A 25,012-nucleotide genomic window follows, 5' to 3' on the forward strand; every position below is an offset into this window, starting at 1 on the left:
ATCCTCTGGCAAAACAGCTAGTACAATACTTGGCATCCAGAAAGCAGTCATTTGTCGAAAGAATTTTACGCATCAGCCTTTTTCCCCATTAGAGGATAATCAACCCATCTCCACGCTGTGCTTCTTCTGCCAGCTAAATTCAGCTCTGATCTCAGTAGTTTAACAGGAGAAAGAATCTGGTCAGAGCATCTGAGAGTGGAGCTAGGCAAGGGGGTGTGAGGAAGGAGGGCGGAGGCGTCGGGGGGAGCGAACACTCCCACCCCAGCTCACCTCCTCCTGCAGCAAATAGCTCAGCCCCCCGCCCGCTCTCTCCGTCCCGGGCCCCCACCGGGAAGGCGCGAGGGCAGCGCCCGCGTCGCGGTGGCAGGGCTCCGACTGTCACGTTCAGTCCCTGCTGGCTGCTGTTACCGTCCCCAGCTTCCTCGCCCCTCCTCCCTCATCCCTAGCCCGGGTTAGGAGGCGATTCCCCTCTAGCGACTGAGCGGATCGCGTCTGGGCAAGCAGCGCTTCGCCTCCCTCTGGTCTTTGTCTCCTTCTCCTGCGAGGCTCCTGGGCCCGGCGCAGGGTCTGCGGCGGCCGCCGCAGCAGCGGGAGACAAGCGGTCCCTCGCACGGCCGCTTGCGGCCGCACCCTCTCTCGGTGGAGGCGCGGGAGGACGCCAGCTTAGCCACGCACCGCCGGCGTCCCGCGCTCCAGCCGCGGCGCACAAGCGCCGCCGCCGCGACCGGAGAACTAGCCCGCCTGGCCGGCCGGGTCCGAAGCAGGCGGCCCGGCTGGCAGTCAGGCAGGGATAGCGGTCGCTGCAGGTTTGGCAGCGCGCACGCCGCCAGCCAGACGCACCCACCGCCTCCTCCCTGCGCCACGAGGATGGAGCAGCCACCCCGGCCCGGGACTGGCGCAAGGTAAGGTGCAGCCGCCTGTTGCTTTTCGCAAAGCGCGGTATAGTCCCCTCTGCCCGGTGCCTAGGCCATCCCTCCAGGAACTGGTAGAGGAGAACTCTCACCCCGTTTCCGAGCCATGTCCAACCCCCCTGGTTCCCTGTCGCTGATCCTTGGAGAGACCCCTCCTGGCGAGAGGGGGTCGACCCTCTTTGCTCTTGTGCAGCTGGCTGCAGTACAATAGTCTGCAAACTTTTGTGCCCCCTCCTTGCGCGGTGCTCACCCAGTGCGGTGCAAGTTGCACATCTAGTTCTCGCTTGCGCCCTTCCCCCAGTCTTCCCCCCACCTTGCCATTGGCATCTCCACACATCTCTGTGTGTTCTTGCCAGTCGACTTTTCACTCCCTGCAGCTCTCGCTAGAGAGGCAAGGGTTTGGGACTCAGCAGTGCTCATCCTGCCTGTAGGGGTTGGGTAGGAGCCGAGATGGTGAAATAGGATAGGTGGGACGTGGGGGAAGCCTGCCCCCACCCTTGGGGCTCTGTCCAGCGCGGCGGGAGTCGGTCCATTCCTACGTATGCTACCCCCAATTCGGTAATGAAACCCTCGGAGTGGCTTGCGGCTGTGCGCCGTGGGAAGGCAAGTGCAGATCCGGGTGGGTGAAGTAAGTGGTGTGGGGAGGGAAAGGTTGCTGGTTGAGTGGGGGTGGAAACTGAGGGCGGGGATAGATCTGATTGAGGGGAGACCAAAAGGCTCCGCCAAAGTGGGCGAGGGGCCGGCCCTGAGCCATCTTCAGACCAGGAGGGTAAGGAATTTGAGTCTGGAGGGCGCTGGCCCGGGCGTGTAAATACCGGTGGGGGAGGGGTTGGGCACCTGGGGAAGCGCAGAGGGGCAGACCGGAGCCTTGGAATGCCGGCCCTGGGGGGACTTGGGAAGGCAGGCTTCTGGGTGGCTGGGATGGGGCGAGCTTCCTCTCCAGAAGAAGCAAACCTCCCGATTCTGTGTACGCTGGCGTCTTGGGCCGTGACTGAGTGGTCAGATCATGGACCAGGGGAGCGTTTTCTAGCTCCTAGAGAACCAGAGTCCCCTTGTTCCTCCGGCGCCGGCTCCTACACCCTTCCACCTCCGCAGCCGAGTCGGCAGACCGGCACCCACCTTCTGGGCTGGGCGCTAGGGAGTTGGGGGTGTTTCCACAGCCGCAGGGTGGGAAGGGGATTCCGGTACTCGAGGGGAAGGCTTGTGTGCTGGGTAGGGAGTAGTCCCCAGCGCCTGACGTGTAGACCCGGATCCCAACGGGTTGGAAGGCAACGTACGGGTGGAGGCTGCAGTGGGAGCCCCCTCCTCCGCCCCCACCCCTCGCCGCTCCCCACCTGGCACCTGGGCGGAGCCAGGGAGTAGGGGAGCCCCAGGCCGCCCGGGAGGCTCCGGAGCACAGAACTGTAGGGTGTGCAGCGAAACGCAGAGCCAAGGGGGTGTGGGCATCGGATGAGGGGAGGCCTGGCTCCCAGACCTGAGGCCCGGGCAGAGGTGGGTCTGTCCACTCCTCGGCCCCCAGGTAGATTCTTCTGCTTGTTCCAGATCCTTTGGCGGATGCTGGAGGGCGAAGTGCTTTCCCCTGATGCATCCAAGCAATCCGGAATGGAAGAACGTTTACAGGAGGGGGCCGAGACTGCTGTAGCGAAGAAGGGGCAGCGCTGGGCTCCATATATACTGGTGGGGAACACACTGGGCCGTCAAAGGTCTGGAGGTACCTCATTTAACCCTTCTCTCTCTGAGGAGGTGCACGCCCCTCTCCAAGTGGCGCCTTCCCCGTTCCTCCTGGTTCCATAGAAGGAAGTGGAGGTTGCGGGTCTGGAGCCCTGTAAAACCTTCTGGTCCTCCCTGTTCCGAGCTCCTACATGCAGGCTTTTAGGGGCACAGGCAGGCGTCTCTGCGGTTGCCCTGCAGCTGTATATCACTGGCTCTCTGAAGCTGGGGGAAGGCAGAGCTCAATGCAGTCCCCTTTCCTGGGCCCCAGGCTTGGCAAGATCTTTTGGGCACTGAATAGACGTCCACTGGCCAGGGCTCCGGGAGGAATCCTGAGTTGGGTCGCTCCCATCAGGGACACCCCAGAAGCAGCGAGCTCCCTGCCTTCCCACACAAGCCTCAGAGCCCCAAGCAGCAGATTGGAATCTGGGGAATCCCTCGGAACAGGCTGGGGTGCAGCTCTTGACCAGGAAGGCCACACCCTCACAGGCCAGAGCCCTGGCCTCTTCTGAATTTCCTGCATAATGGAGGTAGGATTAAGTCCCTCACTGTGCAACATTGAACTTTTAACACCCAAGGACCTGGTTCTTTTCGGAATGCTTATCACCTGGTTTTGTGCTCAGGCCACTTCCTTTGCTTGTAGAAATGCATTGGAACGTGTCCCTTGGCCAACTCTTGAAGAAAGACTTAAAATCCACACCAAAGTGGGGTTTTTTTTGTTTGTTTGTTTCAGGTTGCAGAGCTATTCTAGGGAGCTAGGTAGTTATAATAACAATCAGTGCTAGGTTTATTCTGTGCCAGGCTCTGAATATTTTCTGCACACTGTTTTATTTTTAATCCTCATAACCACCTTAGAAGATGGTAATTTTCCCCATTTTATTGGTGAGGAAACTAAGCCATGGAAAAATTAATCTATTTGCTCATTGTCATCCAGCCAGTACATGGTGGGACTGGTTAGTCTTGTGGGTAGAGCACTGGTGTATCCCCTGCTTTCAGCCCCATTTGGTTTCAAGGACCCTTTGTCCATAGGATGTGTGGGTGAGACACCAGGCTTTCTACTCCAACCCCTGGGGCCATGCTTGAAGGGCCAGTCCTTGCCTGTTAGCCCCTGTGGCTGTGGCGCTGGGAAGACTGATGCTGTACGTCCCCCCTCAGAGCCCTTTGGGACATAAATTGGGAGGATGGGCTCCAGGCACTGGGGACAGATGTAGGGAGTTGGCTGTTGGCATTGGACTTTTCTGAATCTTTTGACTGACATTCCCTTTTTCAATGTGAGATGAAATGGGAGGGGGATTTGAATATGAGCAGAGGTCTGCTTTAGGGACGCAAATGGTAGACACTCTATTCTGCAAATGAGTACCTTTCTAGGAACTGAATCACAGACTATTAGAGCTGGAGTCATCTCAGATACCACCCCTCCCAGTCCAGCAGCAGGGAGAAGATCCCTTGATGTGCTAAAGGCCATGGAATGTGTTCCCGGCATAGCTGCTAGAACCACTGTCTTCTGACCCTTGGTCAAAATAAACTCTGTTTATACACAAATAGATTATGTTCACTGTAGCTGTTTGTCAGCATCTTAAAATTAATTAGTGGAAAACTAAATTAGAGAAAAACTTGTTGATTCAAAAATGTTGATCATTTTGCTAATGTCTCATAAATGCCTCAATCAGCATAACCAGAAAAATAAAATCACTATCCCATAATGGATAAACCACCACGAATGTGCCTCATTTAAAAAAAAAATTGCAGTAGAATATTAATAAGCCTTCAAATAAGTATTAACTAACCACACACCCCTTTAGATGATTCTAAATTAAATTAAATGGATTCTCAACCATCTTAGCCAAGTGCTTCTGTCAAGTTGAGTGGCTCTGACCTGGCCCACCTCCCATCCCTCAGTATTTGCCAAAATAAGAGAAAATGTAGTACCTCAGAGGGGAAGATTGTTTTGCATACAATGAAATGATATGGTGTTATTTGCTCTGGATATCAGACCATTGGGTTAAACTTTAGGCTGATGTAAAGCCTAACGGGGCAAAACAATATCTTTCTAGTGGGCCTACCTGGGGCTCAGAAAGGGAAATAATAATTCTTTGCCCCTTTCTCTCTCATTGCGAGTCTTTAGCGAAGGTGACTTTCACTTGCAGCTTTGGAATTCCATGGGCTCATAGGCATTCTGGTAGAACAGAATCTTATTTCTAAGAACATTCCATGTCTTCTCTGTAGCTTCAGTACTAGATGTCCTACCCCTGGAGATGAACCAACAAAGTCAGTTGGGAGGGGAACTGGGAGGGGAAAGCCTGTTTCTCAGGATCACGTTGGGGGTGGGGGAGGGGGGACAGGTAAGAGTCTCAGGCAGATGGTGGAAACTGATGCCTTTTATGTCACCTGGAACAAGATTTCCATCTGATGCTGTGACTAGCTGGGACAGAGGCCCTCAGGCAGTGATGATGGGGTGGGGGTGGGGTGGGGAGAGATACTTGGTTGATGGAGGGTTTTGGTGTGGCTGAACTGACCCTGGAGAGCCCTCCTACCCACCTTCTGGATCTGCCATCTGTGCTGGGTTGACTGATCTGAATCCTAGAGACCTCCATTATTTCAAGGGGAGCATTCAAGGTCTACAGAGAATTCATTAGAAATGCACGTGCTTTTTACTTACGTAAGGAAAAATAGGCACAGATGCCCCTTCTCAGGGAGAGCTCTAAACATCCGATGGTGCCCAGAGGGATGGTCTTTGGAAAATGGGGAACTGATGCTGTAGTGAGATATCAGCAGTGTGAGGAAATAAAGGATGTACCAGAGAATGGATCTCTTTCTTAGGAACCGCAGGAAGAAGGGTCTCTTTACACCTGGGCAGACTGCCCGGTTCCAGCTTCATAGCTTTGCAGGGGTCCCTGGGGAGTAAGCTGTGTCCTCATCCTGTATGTGTGGCCTGCATCCCCTCCACTCACTTATTTACTCACTCTGTGTGGGGTCCTTTTAAAGGGCCCACATAACACTTGGGGCAGTTCCTTGGCGGTGTATTTGTCTTAAATCATATAAACAGAGGTGGCTGACAGAATTAAGCAACTTGTTCTAGGAAAAGGTTATGAAAAAAAATGACACCTTTTAATTTAGAACACAATGAATCAGTATTTTTATGCAATACATAGAATTAAAATTCTCAGTTTTGGTTAGATAGTTAAATCTTTTTTTTTTCTTTTTTGTGTTTTTAGGGCCATACCCATGGCATATAGAGGTTCCCAGGCTAGGGGTCAAGTTGAAGCTGTAGCCGCTGGCCTACGCCATAGCCACAGCAACAACAGATTTAGAGCCTATATCATAGCTCACAGCAACGTCAGATACTTAACCCATTGAGTGAGGTCAGGGATCGAACCTGCATCGTCATAGATACTAGTTAGATTTGTTTCCACTGAACCATCATGGGAACTCCTGGTTAGATATTTAAAAAAAAAAAAAAATTGAGTTCCTGTTGTGGCTCAGTGGGGTAAGAACCTGACTAGTATCCATGAGGATGCAGGTTTGATCCCTAGCCTTCAGAGTCACTGCAAGTTGTCGTGTAGGTCACAGATGTCACTTGGATCAGTGTTGCTGTGTCTGTGGTACAGGTGGGCAGATGTAGCTCCAATTTGACCCCTAGCCTGAGAACTTCCATATGCTTCAGGCATGGCCCTAAAAAAAAGATAGATAAGTAAATAGATAAATAATTAAATACGTAATCAAGAACCAGAGCAGCCAAACTTGACCTATTTTTAATAACAAGAGAAGCCAGTTGAGGACCTGTGGAATTTGAAGGAGGAGAAAAAGAAAAAAATATGTATAACCAAGCAGAACTTAAGAAGCTATTCCCTCATGGATTTTATTTTAAGTGAAAAATACCGTTTCTTAATCTACATTTAGATTTGAATAATCCATAAGAATAAAATTAGTATTTTATCTTCAGATTGTGGCTTTGATGAGCTTCATTCTACAAGTGTTTGGGAACCAAGATGAAAGTTTTCTATCTGACATACTAGAATATATCTATGCTTTATAAAATCTCTGAATTAATGCATCACAACATGACATATGAAATGGCTATTTTATATAAGAATGGCCATTTTATATAAGAGCTGACAGGCTTGGAACACATTTTCCCAAAATGGCTAAGTTAATAGTAACGGCTGTATAATTCATTTAAAATAATGAAAATGAGGAATAAATATTGAAAAAGAACCACCCTGATAAAAAGATTTTTGTGTTTAAGAAGATAAATGAACAAATATTTACGTTTATAAAATGTATGGTTTCAATTTATCCTAAGCTCTCTGAGCTGCTTTTTATGTTAATAGTTGTCCAGGGAGCTCCTGTCATGGCTCAGCGGAAACGTATCCAACTAGGAACCATGAGGTTGCAGGTTTGATCCCTGGCCTCACTCAGTGAGTCAAGGATCCGGCATTCCCGTGGGATGTGGTGTAGGTTGCAGACACGGCTTGGATCCCAAGCTGCTGTGGCTGTGGTGTAGGCCAGCAGCTGTAGCTCCAATAGGACCCCTAACCTTAGAACTTCCATATGCTGCAGGTGTGGCCCTAAAAAGCAAAAAAAAAAAAAAACCAAAAAAAAACCTTGTTCAGTGAAAGTATCACTGTACTTTTGGTTTGTGGAAAAAAAAACAGGATTTGTGCCTTTTATTAGAAGTAAAATGGAAACAAGAATGAAAAATAAAATACTGTGAGTCATTTTCAAGCATGGAGTAATACTTGACAAAACTAAGTATGTTTTCAAATTCAGATTTGTTTTCTTTTCTTTCTTTCTTTCTTCTTTCTTTTTTAGGTCATTGATAGAATTTTCAGTCTGCATGTAGGTAAGCAGTACCTTGCTGGAAGACATGGCTGTTTCAGAACAAATATTTCCCCTGGCGAGGGCAGGGAGAAGGCACAGTGTACTTGTGTCTTTGTCCAGAGCCAAAGCACAAAGGTCATGAAGTCACACTGGCCTCTCCTCTAGTCTTCTAACCTCAGTTCTGATCTAGGGAAGCAGTCCTTGCCTTGGCCTGCTTACAGAGGTCTCACCCTGGTAAGCAATGACTAAGCAGTATATACTTTCCTTGGCTACACTGGGAATTTATGCACTGAGAATCCTGGTCCAGTCGGCTGACCTTTTCTAGACATCTGGTCATGAAGGCTTATCAAGCAGGGATGTTTTCCATTCTTTCTACAAATTATACTCAAGTTTGGGTTGGCAGATGTACATAGTCTCCAGCCATGGCAGTCGCTTATTTGGATGGTCATCTGTGTTTCAGTTACTTCTCAAAAAACACTTCCTATAAACAAAATGAATGCCCTCCCCTAGTGGAAGGTATAGGGGAGACTCTTGGTACCCAAAGCATCTGCTCACAGAATCTGTGAAACAGGGATGGCTGGTAGCCAGCCAGGTCAGGAGGCCCAGGAGAGAGGCAGCAGAGAAGCAGAGGAGGTGGGGGTAGAAGGGAAAGGGGTGAAAGGGACAAACATCATGGGAAACAAACCACCAAAGGAGGAGGGCACAGCGGTTAGTACAGGGAGACTAAGAGATAGTTCTCATTACGGCTTAGCAGGTTAAGAACCCAGCTAGTATCTATGTGGATGCAGGTTCAATTCCTGGCCTTGATCAGTGGATTAAGGATCTCATTGCTGCAAGCTATGGTGTAGTTTGCAGATACAGCTCAGATCTGGTGTTGCTGTGGCTGTGGTATAAGCTGGCAGCTGTAGCTCCAATTCGACCCTAGTCTGGGAACTTCCATATGCTGCAAGTGCAGCCCTAAAAAGAAAAAAGAGAGAGAGAGAAAGAGATATTTGGTATCGGCCGAACCAGAAGGATTAAGGAAGAAAGGCATAAAAGTAAGAGGAAGTGAAGAAAGCTAAGGAAAGGGAGTGATAAAGGCCTGAAAGAGAGGTGTACAAGTTTTAATTAATGCACCTAAATAATTTCTCAAGGTCTAGCTGAACCCAAAGGCAGTCTGGGTCCTCAGCTGAAGGGCAGGTTCACTCTCCCACATTCCCTGTTGCTGGTTTAGGTGGCTTCCCCATCCTCGGGCCAAGGGCTCTTCATATTATTGATGCCACAGTGCCCTTTGGCAGTCTGAGGAGCTTAGGGACTCTTGAGTGTTGTGTTTAAACATACAGGCTGCAATATATAAGATTATAACACAAATCTTCTTGAGGTAATTGTACGTGCTCTATAAACCACTGTGACCTACTAATGGATGCATAATGCAATCTGATGGGGGACTGGTGGCTGCCATCATTTGGGAGTGGGGATGAGCCTAGCAGCTGTGAGGTGACTGCACACCTGTACCAAGAGGAAAATAATCTGATTTGTACTGATGACTATATCGCGGGTACCGCTACTGCGTTTCAGGTTTGTGGCCGCATTTACAGAGAACGAAGTGCTAAATCGGAGTTCAGTGTTCCCGAACAGATTTGTGACTTTTTTCCCATTCAAGTTCATGGATTCTTGAGTTCTTTTGACATGTGTCTTGGAAGGCTGTGACCAGGGTGACCGTATCATGACCAGGATACTTGTGAGAATGAAAGGGAGCAGGACTGTTGCTCTTAGAAGTGGGTGTGACTCGGGACAGGCCTGGGCAGAGTGTAACTAGGGTCCCTGAGCTGTTGTCACCTCCCTGGAGTCTCTCTCCACAGTTCAATTTTCGCTTCTCTGGCTCGAGGAGATTATTATGATTATGGCTCCTGATAGGCATTGGGAAGTGGAAACCAACTCTGGCTGGAAGGAGTCACTTGTTAGGGCCATGGCCAGGCTATAGGATGCCTTGGTAAGACCTGAAAAATGGGCTTCCTTGGAGCAACAGCAGCCTCTGGTTCCCTGCTGGGTAAACACTGGCCTGCCCTTCAGCTCCTAATGGCCACCTTGGCCAGATGTTCTTGTAGCCTTGGCCAATGTCATCTGAAGTGAGGTTGAATTATTCGGCTATGTTACATTTCATCTGAGAGTTTCAACTTCCCTCCCAATTTTTTTTTTTTTTTCCAAAACAGAGATATCACAGTGGCTTTTAGAGTTTCCCTTCCTTTCCCTGCCCACATCCTGATTATCAGAAAGTGGCCTTTTGCGGGCAGGTGGCCTGAGACTCCATGGGAAAGGCCAGGATCTGGATAAAGAGGCCTTGAGGGATGTCAAGGGGGCAGAGGAGGTCATGGAGCATTCCCTAAGCAGATGGCTGATGCTGTCCTGTGCTGGGGGAGATGACAGGGCATCCCCACTCCTGGAGATCGCTCTGTGTCTGTCTATTCTAGCTGGTGAAGTGGAATCTACTTAGTAGGACAAAAGGCTCTTCTAAGCAAGCTTTTGACTTTGCAGGGGGCAAGCAGTAGCTCAGAAACATTCTGTTTATGTGCACTCAGAGTATCGGACCAGGCATCCTATTCTGCCTCCAGCTTTGGCCCTCACCAGCTCCATGTCTTTGGGCTACTTTTCTTTTTTCTTTTTTTCTTTTTTTTTCTTCTTAGGGCTGTGCCTGCATTATATGAAAGTTCCATATGCAAGGGGTCAAATTGGAGCTGCTGCTGCCAGCCTATGCCACAGCCACAGCAACATGGATCCGAGTCTCATCTGCAACCTACACCACAGCTCATGGCAATGCTGGATCCTTAACCCACTAAGCAAGACCAGGGATCAAACCCGGAACCTTGTGGGTACTCGTTGGGTTCGTTTCCCCTGAGCTACAATGGAACTTCTCTTTGAGCTACTTAAGATGACCGCCTTCTGCTCTCCTTTCCCAAGGAGAGGACGATTGGAAGTGAAATGGTTCCTAAAGCCCCTTCCAGCTTGTAGTTGTTGTATTGATATTCCACATAACGGCCTCCCTCTTTAGCTGCTTCAGGATCACTTCTTTGCTTAAGGCCTTCCAGCCCTGAAGTACACAGATCCCAGAAATTTTTTTTTGGGTCTTTTTTTTTTTTTTTTTAAAGGCCACATCCACAGCATACGGAAGTTCCCAGGCTAGGGCTTGAGTTGGAACTGCAGCTGTAGGCATCTGTGACCTACACCGCAGCTCGTGGCAACGCTGGATCAGAGCCATATCTTTGACCTGTGCTGCAGTTTGTGGCAATGCCAGATCCTTTAACCCACTGAGCCAGGCCAGGAATCGAACCCACATCCTCATGGATACTAGTCACATTCTTACTCCCTGAGCCGCAATGGGAAATCCAGATCCAAGAACTTTAGATGAAAATACTCTACGATTCTGAGGGTCTGGGAATTGGAGTGGGGCTGGGGCTGGGGAAGGAAGAAGAGCTGGCAGGCTAAGGGACAGAGCAGGAAAGGAGGGGAAGAATGGGTAACCATCACTCTGGAAAGGTGTAGGAAAGGTGTAGAAAATGTGAAGGAGGCGTATGTAAAATTTCGATTGCGTGCCCATCTGTGTCTAACTCTTTATAGCCATATACGCCTGTCACTCACTGCGAACAGCACTGAAGTTACTTCTAGTTGCCTCTAGGAGGGTTCCATCCTTATGGTACTTAACAGGTTCCTTGTGGCCTAGTCCTGCCTGTCTGTTCATCTGTCACTTTCCTTGGCACACTTGCCCCCGGGGTGTTAGAATGAGTATCTTAGTCCTGGCTTCGACTGACAATGCTTCTCACTTCTTATCTCAAACTCTACACTCACTGATAGCATGTTGGAGCTGAAATGAGCTGCAACAGGGCCATCTACATCACAGAAAGTGACAGACATTGGAAAGCAGTGTTTTTTTTGGTTTTGTTTTATTTTATTTATTTATTTATTTATTTTCCGCAGCAAATCTAGCACACATCTCTGTCCCCGACCCACCAAAAGACTTACTGTTCCTGCCACAAAAATTGCCCTTTCATGTCTCTCTCCATTGGCTGTTCCTGATTCCTGGCAGCTCCCGTCGCTTCCTGCTTCTCTCTCCCTTCTTCTCTTCTTCCCTTCCTTTTTTGTAACTGTCCAGCCACCTGCTCGTTCAGAGATAGCCAGGTTCTGTTCTGTTCTCATTCCTCTTCTGGAATAGCTGAAGGAGTGAATTGGGGAAACTTTACTAACTTTTCCTATGCCTCAGTTTTCTCTATGTAAAATGGGTGTCATCATAGATCATTGTGAGGCTTAAAGGAGTTAACATGTATAAGATAATTTGCATAGGGTCTGGCACATGATAGATACTATTTAAGTCTTTGTTTTCAGGATCGGTCACAGCATTATCGATTGCTTACTGTGTTCCCAGCATTGAGTACTGCACATATGAAAAGAGGTCTAATAAAATGAGCATAGGAGAATGTTTAAGAGCCTTGAACAAGGCCTGGTTAGTTCTTCCAAGGAGATCAGAATTGACTGCCATGGGGCCTGGGGCATTTGAACTGCATCCTGAAAGACTGATTACTTATACCCATTGAACTGGCAAGACAGAGGGAAGCAGCTCAGGAGGAGGGAAGTCACGTGAGCACATGTATGTGAGGGAATGGCATGGTCCATACAGGTTTTCATCGAGGGAGGGGGATTTGATCATATGCCTTGGTCCACCAGGAGCATGAGCCACGGTCTTCTCTTAGCTCTGCTTTTCTGTTGCTTGCAGCAGTACAGGTCTGAGCTTTGGATTTTCCAAAAAAAAAAAAAAATCAGAAATCCAGATTTTTAGGCAATAGCTTTTAGGTTTTACGGTAGAACTAATTCAATTAAAAAATAAATAAAGCAGTAATTCCCTGGTGGCACAGTGGCTTAAGGATCCAGTGTTATCACTGCTGTGGCGTGGGTTTGATCCCTGGCCCAGGAACATCCTCATACTGTGAGCACCCATCCCCACAAAAGAAAGCAAAGCACGTCTATAAGCTGTATCTGGTCTCCTGCAGGAGAGTGGGGGTCTCAGTCCCCTAGCTGTGCCAAGCTAGGGTCTGCAGTGGAATTCTTGATTTTGAATGTGGTTCTGCTGTCGCTGTGTGGCTGTGCATGAGTTCCTTGGGGTCTTGGAACCCTGATTTTCTGTCAAATGGCTCTCTTGCCTCTTGTTCTGCCTTGCTGTTAGGAACCTTTTGGACTATGGAGCTAAAAGCCGCAAAAGAACCAGAGAGGCGCTAGAATTTTCCTAGGCTCCACGTGCTGTGGCAGAGCTGTGCACTCAAACAGCCCAAGCCCAATGGCAGTCACCCAGAGAGACCCTGTGTCCTTACCTGCCTCCTTCATTTTCACAGTAGATGGGGGGAGAGAAATGTAGGAGTTTTGTTTTTTTTTCCCCCTTTCATTCTGTGAAAAACATCCCACGGAGCTTGACATTCCATTTTGGAAGTCTGGATGTCACAGATGCAGCTAAGAGCTATTGATTGATTCTGCATGGTTCAAGCTCTCAGGGAAGGGGTACTGTCAGGCCCTGTGCACTGTCTGTTGATTGGGTCTTGGAGGTGCGGGAGGGGGCTGTGAGAAGCGGGTGGCCACCCTGGTTGTTAGTCAGGGTCAGGTCTAGATCTGCACTTTGTCAGATTTCCCCTCTTTTGATCCCTCTCCAGTCCAGGCTGGCTTTGATTGTGCAGGCTTCTGAGGAAAAGATCAAACCTTAGAAGAGGGACATTATTTCTAATTGAGGGGCCGGGCCAAGCCTGGGGAATGCCGGCTTCATCAGGCCTGGTTAAAAGCACTCTGGGAGTTTCTGTTGTGGCTCAGCGGAAACCAATCTGACTAGCATCCATGAGGATGTAGGTTTAATCCCTGGCCTTGCTCAGTGGGTTAAGGATTCTGCGTTGTTGTGAGCTGTGGCATAGATCCACAGCTGTAGCTCTGATTTGACCCCTATCCTGGGAACTTCCATATGCCATGGTGTGGCCCTAAAAAGCAAAAAAAAAAAAAAAAAAAAAGTCAGTCTGTCGTTGCAGCTTGGTGAAAAACCTTAGGCTTATTGTTATAGTTTGCATCTTGCCATTCTTCTGATTCTGCATTATCTGTGTGTGTTTTGTTGTGTTAACCTGATGGAACTTGGTCATGAGATGCTTCAGAGTTGCAGGCAGGCCTTGAAACAAGGACACCTGACCCACACAAGCACATCAGATCTGGATTCTGGCCCCATTGCAGGAGCTGACCAGAGCCTTAGAACCTGTCTCACTGTCCTCCAAGCCCTGAGCCACTGGGGTCCTTAGGACTGAGGTGTCCACTATAGCTGTAGCTCTCACCCTCTTTTGGTGTGTGGGCCCCTATCCCCACCCCAGCCTTCAGCTATTGTGGGGCCAAACCCTAGAGAAGCCAAGGGCCTACTCTTCTGAGGTGGATTGGAAACACTTAGGTCTGTTGGATTAATATCGTAGGTAAAATAGCATGTTTGATGTGGAGGAGGTGTTGGAGCTCTGACCCCTCATACGATGGTGTTTGGAGATGTGACCTTTGGGAGGTGATGAGGTTGGGGTGAGGTCAGGAAGGTGGGGCCAGACCCCAGAGATCTTGCTTCCTTTCTGTCCAGCCACACAAACCAAGGAAAGGCCCCTTGAGGATACAGCAAGATCATGGCCTTCTATAACCCAAGGAGAGGGCTCTCAGACACTGACCATTCTGGCACCTTGATCTTGGACTCTGCATTGCCAGAAGCAGGTGAAATAAATTCCTGTTGCAACCTGACCTGGTGAATACAGGAGGCCACTGTAGGTTAGCCTGGTGCCTGGGCACCTTTGTGAAACATTTCTGAGCAAAGATGTGCCTTTTTCAGACCACTGATGTTCACCCCCAGCCTGGTACAGAGCCCTACTGGCACACAGTAGGCTCTCAGTAACTACTTGTCGAATGAAAGAAGAAACGATGCCAGTCCTATTTATAAACAAACATTTAGAAAACAATTCATTTGAGTTTTGGAAATTTCCTGCATTTATGATTTGTGATGAAGGAAAAAGAAATTAGAGAAGGAGCTGTTAATAGCCTGCACTTTTTTAACCAGCTCATTCCACATGGGGTCTCCTAGAACCATTCTCCATGACGTGATGTCGAGTTGGGCTACTAACCTACCAAAGTGTAATTAAGTTGAGTAAAATAACAAATAAGAGTCATTTCTTTATAAGAGAATCATAGGATCTCGACACTGGAAAGGACTTCTGAGGTCCTTTTTAATTTTAAACACCCAATGGGCAGTTTGCCATAGAAGGATGTGATTTTTTTTTCTGACAAAAGAGTGGCTCTTGGGGGTCTTTCCTGCTGTCCTGAGAAGTCCCTCAGACACTCTGAGGCATTTGCTCCATGGCTTTTGCCATTTGAGCATGGAGAAGCTATCTCCTCAAAATGCTATTCATCTTTATTCATATCTGGGTGCAGATGAGTTCAGAATGTGTGGGTGTGAGATTTGAAGAGTCTGAAGTGCTTAGGTAACAGTTGGCATGCCAGTTGTGTAATGAAGAATATGTATTGACAGTATTAAATTGTAGGCTGAACCTTATTTTTGCTTTTTTTTTTTTTTAAAGGGTAAAATTTCCAAAAGCTACAGTGTTGTTTTTATGGCAGGGGTGTTTCTAAATGTTGGGGTAACTACGCTGAGAAACATGGGCCATGAGCCATGCATCGCTTTTTTACTCTGCCTAGCCTGGTTCTACTATGTAAGTCCCGCATAACTTCCTTTTTAATTGGAAGGCGCTTGCAGTGTTTCTAAATATACATTGATATTGTACTCAATTGATGGAGAATAAAAGGTGATTTTTTTTTTTTTGTCTTTTTGGGTCCATACCCGCAGCATATGGAGGTTCCCAGGCTAGGGGTCTAATCGGAGCTGCAGCTGCCAGCCTACACCACAGCCACAGCAATGCAGGATATGAGCCATATCTACAACCTATACCATAGCTCATGGCAATGCAGGATCCTCGACCCACTGAGCAAGGCCAAGTATTGAACCCAAATCCTCATGGATTCTAGTTGGGTTTGTTACTGCTGAGCCACAAGGGGAACTCCCAACAGGTGAATTTTTAGGTCACTTTTCCTATTGAAGGTGGATGAGCCAGCTGGTCCCTAAGAAACATTAATGGCTTTTAATGAGTTACTGGGAAGTTACTGTTTGCTTCCCAGGCTGCCAAATCTCTAAGTCATCATCAGCTCCTAGGACTTTCTCTGGTGAAGCTGGTGAAGCTGTGTATCATCATTTCTTTAAAAAGTCATGATCCTTTCTTTACTTTTCCTTTGTGCTGACCAGTAGAGAAGGAATACAGAGAAACTTTCTGTTTCTTAGTTGTGGGTGGAGTGACCCTGATGGATGCAAGGTGACATTGTGGCTTCTACTAGAAGCAGGTGCCTCTAGTTTAAAACACATGGATATTCAGGGTCCTGGAGCAATAATGTAATGCTTAGGTCAGGGGGTTTTAACATTTTTTTTTTCCCTACTAGTCCTTTTGGCAGCCTAGTCAAACTTGTGTGTCCCTTCTTATTTTTTAATGTAAAATTCATATTTTTTTAAATAAAACGTAAAAACATTTCTAAATGGAAAAGGTATGTAGGATTGGAGTTCCCGTTGTGGCTCAGCAGGTTAAAAACCTGACTAGTATCCATGAACATGTAGGTTCGATCCCTGGCCTCACTCAGTGGGTTAAGAATCTGGCATTCCTGTGGTTGTGGTGTAGGCCAGCTGCTGCAGCTCTGATACTACCCCTAGCCTGGGACCTTCCATATGCTGCAGTTATGCACCTAAAAAACCAGAAAAACAAACAAATGAACATAGGATTACAAAGAACAACAACAAAAAAATACACACTCTGATTTTCACAGCATTATGCATTATGCATGATCTATATCACTGCCCAGTCTGTCATCAGTATTTGAAAAATTACTTTACATAACACACTTTAATAGTTAGCTTAACCATCAGATGTGTTTGAGTTGGCCTGGTATAGACTTACAGCCAACATGCCCATCATATTTCAAAAGACATTGCTAATTCATAAAGAATTGAAAATTCTCATATGAACTGTCTAGTTTTGCAAAACTATAACTATTTATTTATTTACTTATTTTTTGGCTGTGCCTGCAGCCTGTTGGAAATTCCTGGACCAGTGATTGAAGCTGTACTACAGTTGTGATCCGAGCTACAGTAGTGACAATCCTAGATCCTTAACCCACTGTGCCACCAGGGACCTCCTATAACAAATAATTTAAATGGTTGATTTCTTCTCATATATCTATGAAGGACAAGCAAGTGTAAGACTATATAGCATCTTAGATGCCTCAACCAGTAGGTGGAGAATATACCTTCCCCCTTTTAGGACTGAATGAGGATCAGATTAGAAATTGACCAAGAGTTGCCTCTGTCAGTAACAATTAACTACCATGATTTTAAAGTTACGATGTGTGTAAGTGATATTTCAGGATATCTGGAACAACTGTGTTGTCATGTGAAAAAAACAGCTGTGATTTTTATTGCTGATGTCACAAGTTCTGATAATAATAATGCCATTTGCTCCTTGCCTTTATTTTATTTTATTTTATTTTATTTTATTTTATTTTATTTTATTTTATTTTAGTCTTTCATCTTTTTAGGGCTGCACCCAAAGCATACGGAGGTTCCCAGGCTAGGGGTCGAATCGGAGCTGTAGACGCCGGCCTATGCCACAGCCATAGCATAGCTATGGCTTGGGATCCAAGCCACGTCTGCCACCTACACCACAGCTCACGGCAACACTGGATCCTTAACCCACTGAGCGAGGCCAGGGATTGAACCTGAAACCTCCTGGTTACTAGTCAGGTTCTTTAACCACTGAGCCATGATGAAAACCTCGTTCCTTGCCTTTAAATTGGAAGGAAATGCTAAATTCCAATTGGACATCAGTGGAGGAAAGAAATCAGAAAAGACCTTGCAGAGTTGTGGATCCAAATTAAGTTAAGAAACCTCCAGATTCTTATTCTGGTCAAGGTCTCAGTGGGGGTAGGGATGGGGCATGGACCCTGAGTTACAAACCTGTCTCAAGGTATGAATAAACACCTGATAACAACCAAAGCAGTTCTCAGATGAGACTCTTTAGGAGGGATTATAAGAAAATGTCATTTTCTGGTTGGTAGTTTATTCAACAAACATGCCAGAATTTAACCTAAGGGGTGTGGTTGGCTTCATAACTGCTCCTATTGGAGAGGGACGCTATTGATTTTATTTAAAGCAGTGTTGGGTCTTCTTTGTTGTCAGTAGTATCATATTTTAAATATTCTCATCAATGTTAATTCTTAAACTGTTTTTGGGGTGGTTTGAAATAAGCCAAAACATTTGAGGTAAAGCTGCTGCTGAATGTTAGAGGGTGTTCAAGGGATGTAGACACCAGATCAGGACTTGAAAATCCCAAGGCTTCTTTTCAGAAACAACTCAGCACCCCCAAATGCTGTCCCATTAATGGTGAAGCTGGGATAGAGATGAGAGCCAAAGAGGTTGCATTTCCAAAAGGAGAGCATCTTTAGAGTCATCTTTAGGAGTTCCTGCTGTGGTGCAGTGGGTTAATGATGCAGCTTGTCTCTGTGGAGGCACTGGTTTAATCCCTGGCCTGGGGCCCCGGGTTAAGGATCTGTCATTGTTGCACCTGTCATGCAGGTCGCACCTCTGGCTTTAATTCGTTTCTTGGCCCAAGAACTTCCATATGCTGTAAGGATGGCCAAAAAAAAAAAAAATTAGTGACAGCATTCAATGTCATAGTCTATAGAGTCTTGACTAGAACTATACTGTCCAACAGAAACATAATGCTAGCTACTTCTGCAATTTAAAGTTTCCAGTAGTCACACTAAACATGTAAAAAGGAAAAAGGTAGTTTTAATAATATATTTTACTTAACCCAGTGTCTCTAAAATTATCACTTAAACATATAATCAAATTAAAATTTATTAAAAGTTTTTCACACCGAATCTTTGAAATCTAATGCGTATTTTATACCTCCAGTGCATTGCACTTGGACAGGGAATTTTCATCAGAAACGCTTCACCTATGTTTCAGTTTCATAAAATGGGCTGTCGAAAAGTCATATTTGCATATCCAAGCTGTTTCAGAAATACTTAAATGTTTTCCAATCACTGAATGAGTTAGTTTTTAAATTTAAATAAATCACATTTAAAAGTCAACCTTTAGCTTCTCAGCCTCGCAGATTGTATTTCAGTGCTTGATGGCCACATGCACTGGTGGTTACCGTACTATTTGGTGCAGATTGAGATTATATGGGGCAATGTTGGAGAGGGACCCATAGGCTTGTGGATGGTTAAAATGCTGGAAAAATTACAGAGAGAAGCCTCCTCTTCTAGTTCTCTGCCCTTCCTGTGAATCTGTGCTTTGTGTCTTTTTGTTAATCTCATGTATTTCCAAAGCTCTCGAGCTTGTCTTTAGAATCTTTCTTATGACCCCCAGACGGCCTTTCCCTATGACTCCTGATCACCCCAGGGGCTCTGCTTCCCAGAAGGGGTTTCAGGGATGAGAGCAGCTGACTAGTTGGAGACAGGGAGGAAACTCGTGCCTCTATCTCAGTTTCTTACGACTGAGCAGTTAAACTACAAGAAAAGTAAGTGTTCTGACTCTAAGCCCACTGGAAACATTATGTGGGGCCCAAGGAACCACATTTTTTTTTTTTTTTTAATGGCCGCACGCAAGGCATATGGAATTTCTGGGCCAGGGATTGAATCTAAGCTGTAACTGCATCCTATGCCACAGCTAGGGCAACGCCAGCTCCCTTAACCCACTGTGCTGGGATCGGATCTGAGACTCCACAGTGACCTGAGCTGCTGCAGTTAGATTCTTAACCCCCGTGCCACAGCGGGAACTCTGGAAACTACATCTTTATCCAGTCTTCCTTTCTCCACTTACCCCACCCAGTGACTCAAAACAGCTTAACTTAAGAATCGCCGGAGTTCCCGTCATGGCGCAGTGGTTGACGAATCTGACTAGGAACCATGAGTTGCGGGTTCGGTCCCTGCCCTTGCTCAGTGGGTTGGCGATCCAGCATTGCCATGAGCTGTGGTGTAGGTTGCAGACGTGGCTCGGATCCCGCGTTGCTGTGGCTCTGGCATAGGCCAGGGGCTACAGCTCTGATTTGATCCCTAGCCTGGGAACCTCCGTATGCCGCGGGAGCGGCCCAAAGAAATAGCAAAAAAAAAAAAAAAAAAAGAATCGCCGACCTAGGAGTCCTTCCTGCCTCTGTATTCTTTTGGCTAGTGGTTCATAAGGTGTGCTCCGAGGATACTCTAAATCAGAATGCCCATGTCCCCTTAAACTGAAGACTTGTAAGCCCTGCCCCAAACCAGCTAAACCAGAATATTTGACAGTGTGGCACGAGCAATCTGCATTTCTAACAAGCTCTCTAAATGATTCTTATGTTTGCTAAAACATCGAGACTTCAAACCTTCAAACCTTACGCAGAACCTCCAGCTTAGCAGTGTGGAATTCTTTTATCCTACCTTTTCTCATTCATCCTCCCTGCCGTATCTGACATTTAGAAATCCATATCCATATTTATTTGGCTTCCCCCGGGTTAGGGTATTGAACAGATATGCTTTTGTTCCAGGGCCTGGGGACACACAAATACAGATGCGGAGAACCTGTCTCAGACTGCCAAGAGCTCCAAGTAGGAGGGAGAGATAGATCTATGGAAAACGGGTCATAACACATTATAGGTGGCATGCCACACATATGTGCTGGGCACCCTGAGGACATGGAGAAGACCAGAGTTACATGAGGTGATGAGAATGGCTTTAAAAGGGCTTCAGAGGCCCTGAGGTGATTTAGGAAAGTTATCGTCGGTATTCCATCAGACAGGGGGACTTGGAATGAATTAGGATGTGAGAGGGAAGCAGGGCCACTATGAAGGGCATGCCCTCCTGGATTTATTGTGGAGAACAGACCTTACAGAGCTGTGGGAGGTGCTCTCCGTGCAGAGGTCTGCAGGTGGAGGTGAAGGAGCAGAGACAAGTTAGCAAGTCAGTGCTCAGAGACCAGAGAGGAGATGAGATGTCTGGAAGCACTGCCTCTCCTGGAGATGGGTCTGACCTCTCTGGAGGTCAGCAAGGAGGGCGAAAGTGAGGGGAAGCATGGGAACGAGGTGTGAGGGGCCGGTGCTGGGAGGATGAGCTGGAGTCCAGGTCAGTGGGAAAAGCTAGAGCGGCTGAACACACAAACTCAGATTCTGCGAGAGCGGGGAGGCCTGGTGGGAGCAGCAAAGCTGACTGGGCCACTTCCGCCTTCCCCGCGGAGGGAACCAGCAGAATGCCTGGGGGCTGCGGCAGGGCCTGCCAGGTCTGGTACGGACCTGTGAATTCCCTTCAGCTTCCAAGTCCATACAGATTTCTGTTAACTTGAACCCCACAGGGATGGGAACTCCGGCAAGAGTGGCCAGATGTGCAGAGTCAGCATGGTACCGATCCACTGCAGCTGGCTTAGGAAACATGTGCTGAGGTTTGGGGGGGGGGCGTGGGCTCAGGGTAGGAGAGAGTGAGGTGCTAGGTGGAGGTCAGCCCTGCCCAGATCCATGAGATCCTCACCTCTGGATGGCCACGGCTTACAAACTGGAAGAGTACAACGTTAATGAATTTTCTGTGAGTAAGAGAATATACTACTCAAGCAGCAATTCTCAAACTTTCTGGCACCCAAAACCGTTTCGATTCTCAACCATTTTTGAGAATCCTAAAGAGTATTTGTTTCTGCGAGTTCTAGTATCTCTATTTACCAAATTAAAAATTAAGTTAAATGTAAAAAGTATTCCCTAATGTGCTGAGTGTAACAATAATAAGCATATTACATTTTAACATGAAAACCACATTTAGATGAAAAAATAATTTATTTTCCAAAACAAAAATTCAGTGAGAAGAGGCATGCTTTTAGATTTCTGCACATCAGGTTAATATCTGATTCCTGCGTCTGCTTTTGCACTCACTCTGTTGTGATAGCCCATGTCAGAAAGCCTTTGGAAAAACCCACGATGCATTTATGATAGCCTGATCATGGAAAAGACAGATCATGTCTTTAGTATCGGGTCTATAGCATGATGGAAATAGTTTATAACATATCTAGGGTCCAATCATGTCTACAGTGTTAGGGAAAGAGTCTCATCCTCACTGATCCAGGAGTCCCTGGACCACACTCTGAGAGCTATGGGTGAAGAAAGTAGCTTGGATGCTGGGGAGGAGATCTTGTGACAGTGTTGGGCAGGATGAGGGCCTGCATCAAGGTGTATCAGCAGGGGGTAAGGAGCAAGGATGGAGGAGAGAGGTACCCAGGAGACAGATGCCAGAGGTAACCAACCGGAAGTGGAACTGGGAGTGGGGAGAGTCCCTGAGAAAGTCCTGGGTCACTGGACAGCTGGAGGTCTGCCAGCTGCTGGTGCGGAGGTTGGGGTGTTCCTCAACCCAGCCCCAAGCTAGCCATGCCTCTGCCCCATGGGTCACAGCTGAGGTGGAAGCGAGGTAGCCAGTCCAGCCCCAGAGGAGTTGTCTGAAAGTCTAAAGCTGACTTCTGGAGCTGGATTATACCTTGGCGGGAAGATCAGGATGGGCAGAGCTCCTGAAGGCATTGCTGGCTACATGGGTCACATGTACAGGGATAAGGGAACACACAATTGGTGGTGAGTAGCACAGACAGCAGGGGGTGAGCTTTGGAGAATGCCCTTCTCCTTGGTCATCTCTGTGGTGAAATAGCACTTAGGAGGCACTCAGGAAGCCAGAAGGTGGTCTTACATAATATAAGCATGCATGTGTGCATGTGTCTGTGTACATGTATGTTATAAGTATGTGTATAAGTATGGTTCTATATTTGCCTATGGTGGAAATGTAGGTGGTTTTATATATAAATAGCTTGATAGGCTCTGGTCGCAGCATGGGCAGTGGGATGCACTGGTCTAAGCATCAGAAGTGTTGGATGCAGTTCCTGGTTTGCCGCTGCCGACTACCAGTGTGACCTTGGACCACCCACCACAGAACCAGGGGTCTCGGTCTCCTTGTCTGGGAAATGTAGAGGACGTGAAAGAGCAGCTGTCGTGTGATCCACGGCATGTGTTTTAGAGGCTGCCAAGAGTGATCTGGAGGACAAGGCATTCCATCAGTGTCAGAGTCTCCTGAGCAGCGTTTTTTCTGGCCCCATTGTCCATCTTGCCTGCTGAGGGATTGGGAAATGAATAGAGAAGCAATCAATCTGAAATCAAGGGACAGCAGCTGCATCTCAGGAACTGCAGATCTTGGCATTTGTTGGAATGTTGTCCCCGGCTTGGCCTGACAACCTTGGCACTTTCTTATTTCCTTAGTTCTTGAGAAAGCCTTTGTGTGAACCCCATCCATAAGTGTGCTTGCACACACACACACACACACACACACACACACACTCAAACAAGCACACACAGCAATTTGTCCATATTCTGCTCTATTTTCCCATGGGCCCCAGTGTGCTCTGGGAGATAGTTTTAGATGTGCACACATTTTGGGGGGTATTGTGTAAATTTTGAGAGCATAGAAAAATAGAGAAAGCATAGCAAAACCATATTTATTGATTTCTTAGGATAATAGTTTGAGTCCCCTGGTGGCCTAACAGTTAAGGATCCAGCATTGCCATCACTGGGGCTCAGGCATTGCTGTGGCACAGGTTCACTTCTTGGCTCGGGAACTTCCTCATGCTGAGGCCGAGGTCAAAAACAAAGAGAAACAGTTGAAATAACTTGAATTTTAAAAAGATTGCATGAATGCTAATATAGGTAAAACTTGGATGTAGCCAAAATTCTTGTAGGTAAGATGTGAGTGACCAATATGTGGGGAACACTAACTTAATTAGATTAATGAGGCTTTTTAACAAATTCAGAAAAGGAGACTGTGAAAAGATAAGGCTATCTTATCAGGCCATACCTGATACCTGATGCTTATGTCAGAGGTGTTTTTATTCTTCATGAATTTGATATTTCAGCTCCCTAATTCCTTTTGAAAAAACTTGAGTTTTTTAATATCTACTTCATATTGGTCATGTTAGGTGCTTAAAATTTTAATTTTAACCTGGATTTACTCGGAACAACTGTTAACTGTATGGAATGGTCTCTGCTGTAGTAAGACTTTCATGATTTCAGGAGCCCTCATGAATCCTAGTTGGATTCATTTCTGCTGCGCCGCAACGGGAACTTCAGGAGGAATATTTTCTTTTACACATTCTATTATTTCTTCCTAATGCTCTCAGCCTTTGAGTTTGCCCCAGAGGTCAAGGTCAAGGATCTTCTGAAACCAGGGTGTCTGCCGTGCTGCCACGAGGTCTGTGCTTCTGGTTCATCCAGCCACATGAACACAGGGTGGGGGTCCATGCTGAGGAGCGGGTGGTACTGGTTTCCTCTTTATCTTGTTGATGAAGGTAGATGTTGTCTGTGCACTTTTCATCTCTATGATGGACTTTTAAGAAAGTTAAATCGAAAAGCCACAGAAAGCCCATCATTTGCTCATACCGACACATGGTGATGAAAGTTGAGTTATTGTCCCTGAATAATGCTGCAGGAAGCCTTCCAACTGGCAATTTTCAGTCATGCCACATCGGCACCCCTCAGAATTACTACCTGCTTTTGCTAATTCACTATGACAGGTTTCTAAAGCAATTTGAGTTCATGTAAAAGCAGTGACAAAGAGATTATTCAGACTTGCTTAAAAGGGGGGTGGGGGGAAGAACTTCGCTTATGTTCGCCAGGTAACACTGATCAAGATCCATTTGGATTCATTTCCTGGAGGCATTAAATATGTTTTATTTTTTCTTTTTCAGTCACCCTTTTTTCAGTTTCATCTGGTAATTCCATTCTACCTGCAGTGCTTGAATTTATCCCAGAGCATAGAACCAGTCAGCTGCTTTGCCAGCCTGGAGGCCACCAAGGACAGAAGTAAGGACAACATTCCTTAGCATTAGAGAAATTCTAATGTCCCTCATAGGAAATCACTCAGGAGATAGGCTGGCAGTTAAAAAAGATCCTATGTAGGATTCAAAATGTCCATGTTGCCTTTCTTCCCCCTGTTTGCACCTAGCTGAACTAAAGCTGGCCTTCCAGATGGCAGGGTGTGGGCTGGGCAGCATGTTGGAGTGTAACACATGGAGGGTTTAGAGTTAGAGAGCTTGGTTTCTGTCCCAGCCCTGCCACTTACAACCGTGAACTTGGCTCAAGGCCTGGCCCAGAGTAAACATCAGCAGACAGGAGCCCCGTTTCCTCCTGCCTCTCAATCTTGCTTCTTTATGCTTGTCTGGCCTCACACACTCCAGCCCTCCCCCACCAGCCCCAACCCCTGCCCGCCAGCTCCAGCCACTCTGCCACCTTGCTATCTGTTTGCAGACTAGGCATGTTCCTGCCTCAGAGCTGCTCAGCTTGACCTGCTCTGTCCCTCCCTCTGATCACACTTGGCCTGATACTCACCTCTTTCCCTCCTCAGTTCATGTGTGACCACTCAAAGAAGCTCCAGTGCTTGGTCACGCCAACAATTACCCTGATGGATTTTCT

General features: G+C 47.0%; 1 protein-coding gene across 1 annotated transcript in view; it reads left to right on the top strand.

Moving 5' to 3' along the window:
* Nucleotides 1–311: 311 nt before the first annotated feature.
* LRRC3B (leucine rich repeat containing 3B) overlaps nt 312–25,012 on the top strand; it is a 92,424-nt gene continuing 67,723 nt past the window's right edge. Inside the window, exon 1 of the mRNA XM_047769240.1 lies at nt 312–902. The gene's annotated coding sequence lies outside the window, so the exon portion shown is untranslated. The remainder of the gene's footprint in view (nt 903–25,012) is intronic.

The sequence above is a fragment of the Phacochoerus africanus genome, chromosome 1 (assembly GCF_016906955.1).
Source record: "Phacochoerus africanus isolate WHEZ1 chromosome 1, ROS_Pafr_v1, whole genome shotgun sequence".
NCBI lineage: Eukaryota > Metazoa > Chordata > Mammalia > Artiodactyla > Suidae > Phacochoerus > Phacochoerus africanus.